Here is a 10,627-nt window from a genome sequence, read left to right on the forward strand (position 1 = left end):
GCTGCCAGCCCCCCTTTCCTGGGAATGTTGCCCCTCATCCGACTGGGTCTTTACCCAGTCAAACCTCTGCGGGTTGGGTCTGCTCGGTCTGTCCCTGAGAGTCCTGGTGAATCGCAGGAAGCTGGGGGTGCAGGACGCTGACTCCCCCACACTCCGTGACAGCTGGTGGCAGGGGCGGAATGTACTGCACCCCGTGGACGGCGCTTCCTGCAGTAACTGACTAGGGAGCAGTAAAACGAAGGGGCGATTTCAGGAGGCAATTAACCCCGGGAGCGTGTGACCAGCGCAAAGGACTTTGCAGTAACAGGGTCCCCGGGGGGATTGCAGGAGCAGTCCCAGGGGTGGAGGACTCTGCAGCACGACCCTGGCCGAGAGGGAGTGACCTGAAGAAGGGCTGGTGCACGAGGGGTCTCCCTGGAACTGGTGGGAAGCTGAGAGCACACGCCGGCGAGTGGCCAGCAGGAAGATATATGCTAAGCACCTTAAGAAAGACCTGGTGGAGTTGTGCAGGCAGAGGGGGCTGCGCATTGGGAGGTCCACCAAAGACCAGCTAATTGCCCAGCTGGAGGAGAAGGATCGCTTGGGTGAACCGAGCCCTGTCCCAGAGGGAAGCCGCCCAACAGATACAGTGTGGGCCGCGGGGCCTGACATGGCTGGGAGGGAGCAGACTGCTGCCGAGGACACCCCGAGACCCTGCCCACCTATACCTAGGGGAGGGGTTGGCGGAAGCCCAGTGAATACTGAGGGCACCCTGAGCCCGGCAGCCAGCAGGGGATCGTCCCGGCAGAGCTCCCCGTCCGTGGAACAGATGCGGTTGGAATATGACAGAGGAGTTGAGGAGGCAAGAACTGAAGGAGCGGGAGAACCAGCCTAAACACGAGGAGAACCAGCGCCAGCATGAGCTGGAACTGGCCCAGCTGAGGAGCAGCGGGGCCCCGGCTATGGTGAGCGAGGTGGGACCCAAGCCTACAAAAATCTTTGCTAAAGGCTTCCTGGCCCGGCGTAAGGAGCGAGAGGACATAGATACCTTCCTGACGGCCTTTGAGAATACCTGCGAGCTGCACAGGGTTGACCCTGCAGACAGGATCCCGTTTCTAACCCCCTTATTGGACTCCACAGCCATGGAGGTGTACAGCCGAATGAAAGGGGCGGAGTCAGGGGACTATGAACTATTCAAACAGGCCCTGCTCCACGAGTTTGGGCTGACTCCTGCGATGTACAGGTGGAGGTTCCGGAACAACATAAAACCCGTGAGGTCCCATACCTACAACTGGTCAACCGGGCGAAGGGGTATGCCCACAAGTGAACAGCTGGGGCCCAAACTAAAGAGGACATGCTTGACCTATACATACTGGAGCACCTGTATGAGCAGTGCCCGTCTGACCTGAGGCTGTGGTTGATGGACCAGGAGCCTGAGAACCCGCAGCACGCAGGCCAGCTGGTTGACCAATTTGTGGACAGTCGGGCAGGGAATAGCAGGGAGAAGTCTCGAAGGAGCAGGCCTGCCTCAACGCAGCGAGAAAGTCACCATGGGACCTCCCAGCAGGGGCCTATGGAGAGCCCCAACCAAAGGGGAACATCCAGCGTCAGGTCCATCCGACCCACTCGAGGGGACCCACGAGACATGGGCTGCTAGCTATGTGGCCAACGAGGCCACATACGGGCCCAATGCCCCAAGCTCAGGGACAGACCGAGCAGACTCAACCCACAGAGGGTTGACTGGGTAAAGACCCAGTCGGGTGAGAGGCAACATTCCCAGGAAAGGGGGGCTGGCAGCGTTCCACCTGGGAAGGAGGGAGGAGGGCCCCAGGTCAGCTCCTCTGGGGGGCTGGATGCTCCAGGCTCCGAGTTTTGGGTTTACAGGGTGGGCACGGGGCTGCCCCTCCGGAGAGAGTGCCTTGTTCCCCTGGAGGTAGATGGGATGAAGGTCACTGGGTACTGGGACACGGGCGCAGAGCCCCTACTCCATCACGAAATGAGCTGCCCGGGGAGCGGGCGCGTACGGAGGGTCGCGCGCCGGCCGGAGGAGCGTGGATCCCGCTCCCTCGGTGGGTCCGCGGGGTCCAGAACATAGAAAAGACTTTACAAAAGAGGTGATCCATTCTAATTCTCTCCGAAGTAACAGAGCAGGCTATAAACACTACTATAGCGACTCATTGAAATAGTCACTGCCACACATGGACTTCTTGTCCTCAGGCGCTCTCTGAACTCTTCCCGGCTACGTTCTCAGCCATACTCTATTTTGGTGACAAAACCCTCTTAGTTGTCTCTCTTCAGAACCACATCTATTTCGTGCATCTCCACAATAAATGTCGCAAAGACCCTCTTCTCGGGCTGTCCCACATTAGTAAGACTTCACCATAGGCGACAGGTACAGTATTGTCTCCTCACCCTTGACCATATTGTCACAACGCTGAAGAGCTGAACAATTAAGGGGAAGTAAAGTTTTGCTTCCAACAGTTCCAAACAGTTTCTACCAGTACTCTGGAGGTGCAAGGGGAAGGAGAGTGCTCGTGGAGAGAAAGGGGAGAAGAACATGAACGGATTTAATGTATGTCCCTCAAGATTGGAGGCTAAACTTTGCAACCTATCGTGATGTAGAATTGCATGTGTGTTTGACATCTTTATCACCTATTTAGAAAACTATTTAAACTCAATTGAAAGGTGTCATTTTAGGTGTCTGCATTGCTTTTTTCTCTTTACAAGTTTTACAGTTTGTTGAAAAGCAAAATAGCTGCGTTTGTGCGCACTGTTTCTGCCTGCATGGGGCAAGCACTCAAATGTAAACATGAATTCAACTTCTGCATATATTGACGCAGGTGTAGGATGACCTGTTTCTTCAAGCAGAACTGTATTTTGATGTATTGTCAAATAAAGTAATCAGATTGTTGAGATTATTAAGAGAGAAAAAATCTATTAGTTATGTAGCACTGCAAATAATTGCCAGGAAATCAGATGTAGAATTTTTTTGGTGAGACGCTGTTGTACTACCATCGAAAATAAACACTTAGGTCTGGTGTACACTAAAAAGTTAGGCTGATGAAGCTGTTTTCTGTCGACCTAGATGACACATAAGTGTCTCTCTCACTGATGCAAGCACGCCATTACTGCAGCACAGTAACACCACCGCCCCAAGCGGCGTTGACCCATGGTCAATGTACCCAGGTCAATGCAGCACAAGTGTAGCTGCTGCATTACCTTTGTCAGCCCTAACAGTCCTCCAGCAGCTGTCCCCCAGTGCCTGACACTGACAGCTCTAGTCAAAATGCAAACTCCATTGTCCAGGGAACACAGAGACCAGAATGCCCCCTGCCTCGTTAAAGTGCCACAACTATTTTTCTCGACTTTCTCCCTAGCATTTCTCCACTTCTGTGTGCAACTGCCTAGCCGAAGATGCTGGCCACATGCACTCCAGCTTGGAGTAAACTGGAGATCGTGGATCTCCTGGGCCTCTGGGAAGAAGAGGCTGTGCCACAGAAACGTGGACAGCTCTGAGCAGATTGGGATGCCGGAGAAAGAGAGGCGACAGGAACTAGCAGCAGTGCCATGTCAAAGGACCACAAGAAACTAGGGAAAACACTGCATGTTAGAACTACACTTGCAGAGTATTTAGTCATAGTTGCATAGATTCTAGGGCTGGTAGGGACTTCCAGAGGTCATCCAGTCCAGTCCCCTGCCCTCGTGGCAGGCCCAAATGCTGTCTTCACCATCCCTGATAGACATTTATCTAAACTACTCTTAAATATTTCCAGCGCTGGAGATTCCACAACCTCCCTAGGCAGTTTATTCTACTGTTTAACCACCCGGACAGTTAAGAAGGTATTTCTGATGTCCAACCTAAACCTCCCTTGCTGCAGTTTAAGCCCATTGCTTCTCGATATAGCCTTATTAGAGGCTAAGGTGAAGAAGTTTTCTCCTGTGTATATGCATGCGTGTACATATAAATAGCCTGTTATTAGTCCTAGCAGTAGCTGAAACCAGTCAATGTAGTAATATAACATGGCGTACAAGTGAAATGCATTTATAACACCACACCTATCTATGACCTCTATTTTGAATTACTAGGATCTCTGCAACCTTCTGGCCAAGAGGAACTACAGCTAAATAAACTTCTGTCCAACGCTGTGGAAGTTAAAAAGGTTTCTCTCTTCTTAGTGGTGGCATCTGACTTGCTGGATCCCAAATCTGCCACTCAGAACTCCGAACCACTGTTATCATTTTCTGAAAAATCCACAGTGCTTGGGTCATGCGAGAAATGTGATTGGGCTATTCTTGTTATGAAATGGAAGATGGGCTCAACGATTTTTCTGGCGGTAGTTGTATATTTAATAATCAGAGCTGCTGTCTTCAAAGCCCTGGAGCAGCCACATGAACCTGTCCAAAGAGCCACCACTGTGATTCAGAAGCAGACGTTTGTAGCTGAGCCTTCCTGTGTGAATGCATCAGAGCTCGATGAAGTAATGCAGGTCATTCATACAAAAACTTAACTTGTTCCTATGTTTTAGAAGGATGAATTCTTCTACAGCAATGGTTCCGTAAATAATGGGACAGCGCTGTATCAACATTTGAGCTGCAAATGTAGCCAGACGGCTAACTTCAGACAGAACGGTTGGCAATAGCATTTTTAAACGAGGCTTCAGCTGAAAAGTCATTGCTAATTTTTTGTATGTTCCCTGTGCGTTATAGTCAACTTTCAAACTGAATGCTCCGGTGCCAATTAAATGACTATTCATTAGCAATCTGTATAACATAGTAGTTCACAAAGGAATTGGGGTATTGATTAAGCAGAGCGTGGTCAACCATGGGAAACCGGGGCTGCGGGGCTCTGGCCGGGACAGTGTGTCTGCTGAGCTCCGGCCGAGCCCCTCAACCCCGCCCTCCCGCTACCCCGGCTGGAGCTTTTTAACCACGTGGTCCCACTCAGCCAGCCGAGCGTGGCAAGTCCCGCGGCACCGCTACACCGGCCGGAGACCCGCAACCCCGCAGGCCCAATCTCTCCGCCGGAGTCCCGGGGCCCAGACACCACGTCCAGAGCCCCGCAACCCCTTGGTCCCGCTCCCCCCGGCCGGAGCGCCGCATCCCTGCGGCCCTCTCCCCCGGCCAGAACCTCGCAACCTCAGAGCTCCCAGACAGAGCCCCGCAACACCACGGTCCTGCTCTCCCTGCAGGAGACCTGCAACCCCGCCGTCCCACTCCCCCGACCAAGTGCAGCAACCCTGCAGCTCCACTCTCTCCACTCAGAGCTCCACAACCCTGCAGCCCCACTCGCCGGACCGGAGCCCCGCAAAACCGCGATGCCCCCCGACAACCCCGCAGCCTCGCTCTTCCGGCAGGTGCCCCGCATGTCAGCGATCCCGCTGCCCCAGACGAGTGTGGCAAGTCCTGCGGCTCCGCTCCCCCCGAGCGGGGCAAAGCAACCTCGCTGTTCCGCTCCCATGGCCAGAGCCCCCAACCCCGCTGGCACGCTCTCTCGGTCAGAGCTCCGTAACCCGCGGTCCCACTCCCTCGCCTGAACCACAAAACGTCGCAGGCCCACTCTCCCCGCCGGAGCCCCAGGGCCCCGATACCCAGGCCAGAGCTCCGCCATCCCGTGTTCCCGCTCTCCCGGCCGGAGCCCCGCAACTCCGCAAGCCTACTCTCCCTGCCGGAGCCCCGGGGCCCCGACACTGTCTCGCCACCCCGGACAGACACCGGCCACCCGAACAGAGCCCCGCAACCCCGCAGTCACGCTCTCCCGGCAGGAGCCCCGCAACTCCGCAGGCCTACTCTCGCTGCTGGAGCCCCGGGGCACCGACACCCCGGACAGAGCCGCGCCACCCCGGACTCAGCCCGGCTACCCCAGACAGAGCCCGCAACACCGCAGTCCTGCTCTCCCGGCAGGAGCCCTGCAAGCCCGCGGTCCCACTCTCCCGCCCAAGCGCAGCAACCCCGCAGCCCCACTCTCTTCACTCACAGCCCCGCAACCCTGCAGCCCCACTCGCTGGACCGGAGCCCCGCAAAATCGCGATCCCGCCGGCAACCCCACACCCCCGCTCTTCTGGCAGGAGCCCGCAACCATGGAGCCCCGCTCCCCCGGCAGGAGCCCGGAGACTCCTGCTACCCCGCCAAGACCCCAGCAACCCGCAGTCCCGCTCCCCCACCCAAGTGCAGAAGCCCCGCAGCCCCACTCTCTTGGCCTGGAGCCCGCAACCCTGTGTGATGGAGTAGGGGCTGTCTGTGTGGGGGTTGGGAGAGACGGGGAGGACCCAGTTTGTTCAGGAGCGTCCCAGGCTCCAGCTGTAAACTCTGCTGGTCAGTTCCAATCTTTGGCCACACGGGGGCGGCACTAACGGTCCCATCTAAACGCTGTTTGCATTCGGCCCTTCAGATCGCAGATTGTAACCCGCGGGCAGATCTCTGAGTGCAGCCAAATCCCTCCCCAAACTGAACATTGAAGCACCAGCTCCCATTGGAAAGATCAGGATTTTTGCCTTTAAAAACAAGGAAAATGTCTCCAGCGAGAGACTGAAGAAGCTCAACTGAATTCACTGACTGGAGGTTAAGAGGCGATTTAATCACTGGTTTAAATACGTTTTACAAATTCCCAGAGGGGGGGGATGTGTGATTTAAAGGGTTCTTTAATTCACCAGACAAAGGTTGAACAAGACCCCATTGGCTTGCAGTCCATGTCAGAAAATCCCAACTGGAAATGACCATTTTTTAACCGTGAGGCTAATTATCTAGTAGAACAAGCTCCGCAAGGGAGGTGGTAAATTCCCCATCACTTGCAGTTTGTAAATCAAGACTGCAGCACTTGCTGCAAGATACCTGGTGTGTGGGTGTCCCTGTTCTGCGTTTCAGGATCCCTGGTACATGGTGCCTCCCTCCCACCAGTTCAGGATCCCCACAATGGGTGCTCCCATCCCCCCATAGTCTCTGCGGGGGAGGGGGGTGTATAAAAACACACCGTGTCTCACTGTCTTGCCCAGGCTACGCTGCAGGGGCTATTCACAGGCGCGATCCCACTGCTGATCAGCAGGGGAGTTTTGACCTGCTCCGTTTCCGACCTGGGCTAGTTCACCTCTCCTTAGGCAACCTGGGGACCCCAAGCTTCCCCGGGATCACCATATTGATGCTGAATTTAGGGCGGACACCCGATCTGCACAGCCGCCTGACCAGGCCAGAAAGAGCAGCACGTTTCCCCTATTGTTTCCTGCTCTTGTTTTCTTGACTAGTTTCTCCTCTGCACCAAGTTGCTATTTTGCTTTGGGAGCCTGGCTAGCTCAGTTGGCAGTGCATCAGACGTTTAATCTGTGGGTCCAGGGTTCAAGTCCCTGGTCAGGTGATAAACTACTCACCAAGATCTTAAACTTTCTTGCTGGAGTCCTCTTTGATGTTACTTTTTCTCTTCAGGATTTTCCCTTTCCTCACAGGGGCCTTTTTTTGTGTGGGTTTGAAGGGGCAACTTCCTGACAGCCCCTCTGTCCTTGCAACTTGGAGGAATAAAGTCCTGTGGGCATAGAGCATGTTCCTTCCCTGCACACACACACACACACACACAGACAAACACACAGAATATCCCTAAGGAATTAGAATCACCTGCTGCCTTCCCCTGTCCTGCTGGATCCCCAAATGAAGATGCTCTTCAGCCTAAACCCATGTCCCCTCTTTTCCCAGTGCCCCTCAATCCCAACCCTCAGTCCCTCCTATGCTCACTGCTCCTCACTCCCAACGAGAGCCTGATCCTCTTCACCCTTCTCCTCTGTCCCAACCCACAGCCCCCTCCTATTCCCAGTGAACCTCAATCCCAACCCACAGGCCTCTCCTTCCCTCCAGCAGCAGGTGCTTCAGACCCCCTCAGGAAGATTTTCTTGCAAGGTTTCGTGTATGAGTCTGCATGTGGATTTTACAGTATGTTGGAAATAGGTTGGGTTGCTTGCCGAAATGATCACTTGTGGCTGGTGTTGGATTCCCAGTCTCCATGTTACAGGGGCAGGAGAAATAAAGAGTTGTTATCCTTGTTGTGTGAATCGAGGGCAGCACAACTGTGCTTGGCAGACCCCGACAGAGGGACTCACCCTCAATTCAATAGCACTTGCTAGACAGGGGACAGGTGTTCCAAAGCCAAGTGGGCTGGGGCCTGGGTCCTAATACTAAAATTTAGGCGTTAGACCAACTTTAGGACAGGGGGGCTGTGGAGGGATGAGTGAGTCCCTAGACACCATAGTGAGTACGGTGTCTTCTTATTTTCCCCCTTTTCCACCCAGGATGGCAGGTGAACTGTACAGAGACACCTCTGGGCTTGCACTGACTAAGGACAACAGCTGTGAGTGGAGTGCAGGGGGGATGGCTCATGTTAGAGGACTTTTGGTTGCTGGACTTATGAACCTTAGGGAGAAGGACACTGCCCAGCTTATTTGGGGGGTGGGACTTTCCCTCGTGCTTTATGTTTATGTGTTGGGGCTGCTGACATGACTTCTGCTAACCCTGGGCTTACATTGCAGTGTAGACATACCCCGAGAGGGCGTCTATACTGTGATAAAATCCCTGTCGCCTGGCTGGCCTGGATGATCTGATTTGGGCTCCTGGGGCTCAGACTGGAGCCCAGGCTCGGAGACCCTCACCCCTCGTGGGGTCTCAGAGGCTGGGCTCAAGCCCAAGTGTCTACACTGTAATTTTATAACCCTGCAGCACAAGCCCCACAAGCCTGAATCAGCTGACCTAGGGTTTGAGAATAGTGACTTGGGTGTGTTAATGGCAGTGTAGACATAATGCTAGGCTATGTCCACACTGCAATGAAACACCCACGGCTCATACTCCTGGGGCTAGGGCTGTGGGGTGGTAAATTTGCAGTGTAGACATCTTGGCTCAGGCTCCAGGTTGGGAGGGACTTTAGCAAGTGAAAAAGGTAAAATGGCAGTGGAGTATTACCCTGGACTCAATGGCATTTCTCCATTGGTCTGTCTGCTTTGGGGCAGGGACAATAACACGTCCTGCTGCATTCGTTATTCCAAAGGGCGGTTTAGGATTTTCGTTCTCACACATGGTGCACAAAGCAGGACTTAACCCTCGGTGCAAACTAAATGAGCTGCCCACAGGTTCTGGCAGCCACAATGAGCATTTGGTGTGAGAGCCCAGACCTGCCCCTGTCCCAGAGGGAAGGGGGTTATCTGTGACAGGTTGGACCACTGACCTATCAGCTCTTAACTCTCAAAGTTTCAGTAATTCTGTTATCAGTGCCTGTGAGTATAATTTAAACAGCCACACTGGGCTGGACCAAAGGTCTATCTAGCTCTGTGTTTTGTCCTCCCACAGTAGCCAATACCAGGTTCCCCAAAAGTTAGTCAACAAGGCACCACTGGGAATTGAACCCAGGATCTCCTGTTTACAAGACAGGTGCTTTAGCCAGCTAATCCATGGTGCCTGCCTGTAGTGAAAACACCGTGTCTGCTCACACCTGACTCCCTGCCATCCCCACTGGGGCCTGAAAAGCTTTGCTTGTGTTTGGATTCTGCAAAGCAGAGGAGCAGGTGATGTTCTCCTTGCAAGCTGTGTGTGTTTGTGTGTGTGAATTTTTGGCCAGCTCTGCACTACAAAGTTACTTCAGCATCATTATATTGCTCAGTTGTGTGAAAAACACACAACGCTCCCTCGGTCATCAGTTTTTGTCTGGTACACACACTGCAATACCACGTCTGGCGACAAAATTGCCCAGATTTGGTGACAAAATAAAACCACCTCGACAAGAGGCCTAGAGCTTTGTGCAGCAAACTTAAAGTGACAAATGTCAGTGTAAATGCTGCTGGTCATTGTCTCACCATAACTGGCTTCCACCAGTATCCCACCACGTCTGCCGTGAACTCACCTGCCCTGCATTCAGAGGTTTGGCCCCTCCCCTTTCATAGCTCCAGAAAGTTCTAACAGCTGAGCCGCTATCTACACCGGGATTAGGTTGATAGAACTGTATTGCCAGCCTAAGTAATGTAATTACACCAACCTAATTTTGTAGTGTAGACCTGTCCAAAGAATCACACACACACCTTGGGAGCAAAACTTCATCTGCTCCTCTGCTTTACAGAATACAAACACAAACAACACTTATCAGGGCCCAGTGGGGATTGGCAGAGAGTCAGGTGTGGGCAAACGCAGCATTTTAAGTAACAGTAAGTACCATGGGTTAGCAGGTTAAAACATCTGTTTTGTAAACAGGAGATCCTGGGTTCAACTCCCAGTAGTGCCTTGGAAATGGCTTTTGGGGCACCTGGTATTGGCTACAGTCAGAAGACAAGATTCAGGGCTAGATGGAGCTATGGTTTAAATTACGCTCACAGGCATTTGATAATAGAGTTACTGATAGTTTGGGTGTTAAGAGCTGATGGGTCAGTGGTTCACTCCCCTCAATGTGGTTTTACCATTTCCACTTGCTAAACTCCCTCCCAACCTCTATAAAATTACAGTGCAGACATATGGGCTTGAGCCCAACCTCTGAGGCCCCATGAGGGGCGAGGGTTTCTGAACCCAGGCTTCAGCGTGAACACAAATATCTGCACCACAGTTTTTAGCCCCTCAGCTTTACGTCTAGGAGCCCAAGTCAGATGACCCAGGCCAGCCCTGCTGCCATCTTTATCCCAGGAGAGATGGACTCTAA

General features: G+C 53.3%; 1 non-coding gene across 1 annotated transcript; it reads right to left on the reverse strand.

Annotated features, from left to right (window-relative positions):
* Positions 1-9,329: 9,329 nt before the first annotated feature.
* TRNAT-UGU lies at positions 9,330-9,403 on the reverse strand. The gene has a single exon. It is a non-coding gene; the product is annotated as a tRNA-Thr (tRNA).
* Positions 9,404-10,627: the final 1,224 nt, after the last annotated feature.

This window comes from Mauremys mutica, chromosome 22 (genome assembly GCF_020497125.1).
Source record: "Mauremys mutica isolate MM-2020 ecotype Southern chromosome 22, ASM2049712v1, whole genome shotgun sequence".
Classification (NCBI taxonomy): Eukaryota; Metazoa; Chordata; order Testudines; family Geoemydidae; genus Mauremys; species Mauremys mutica.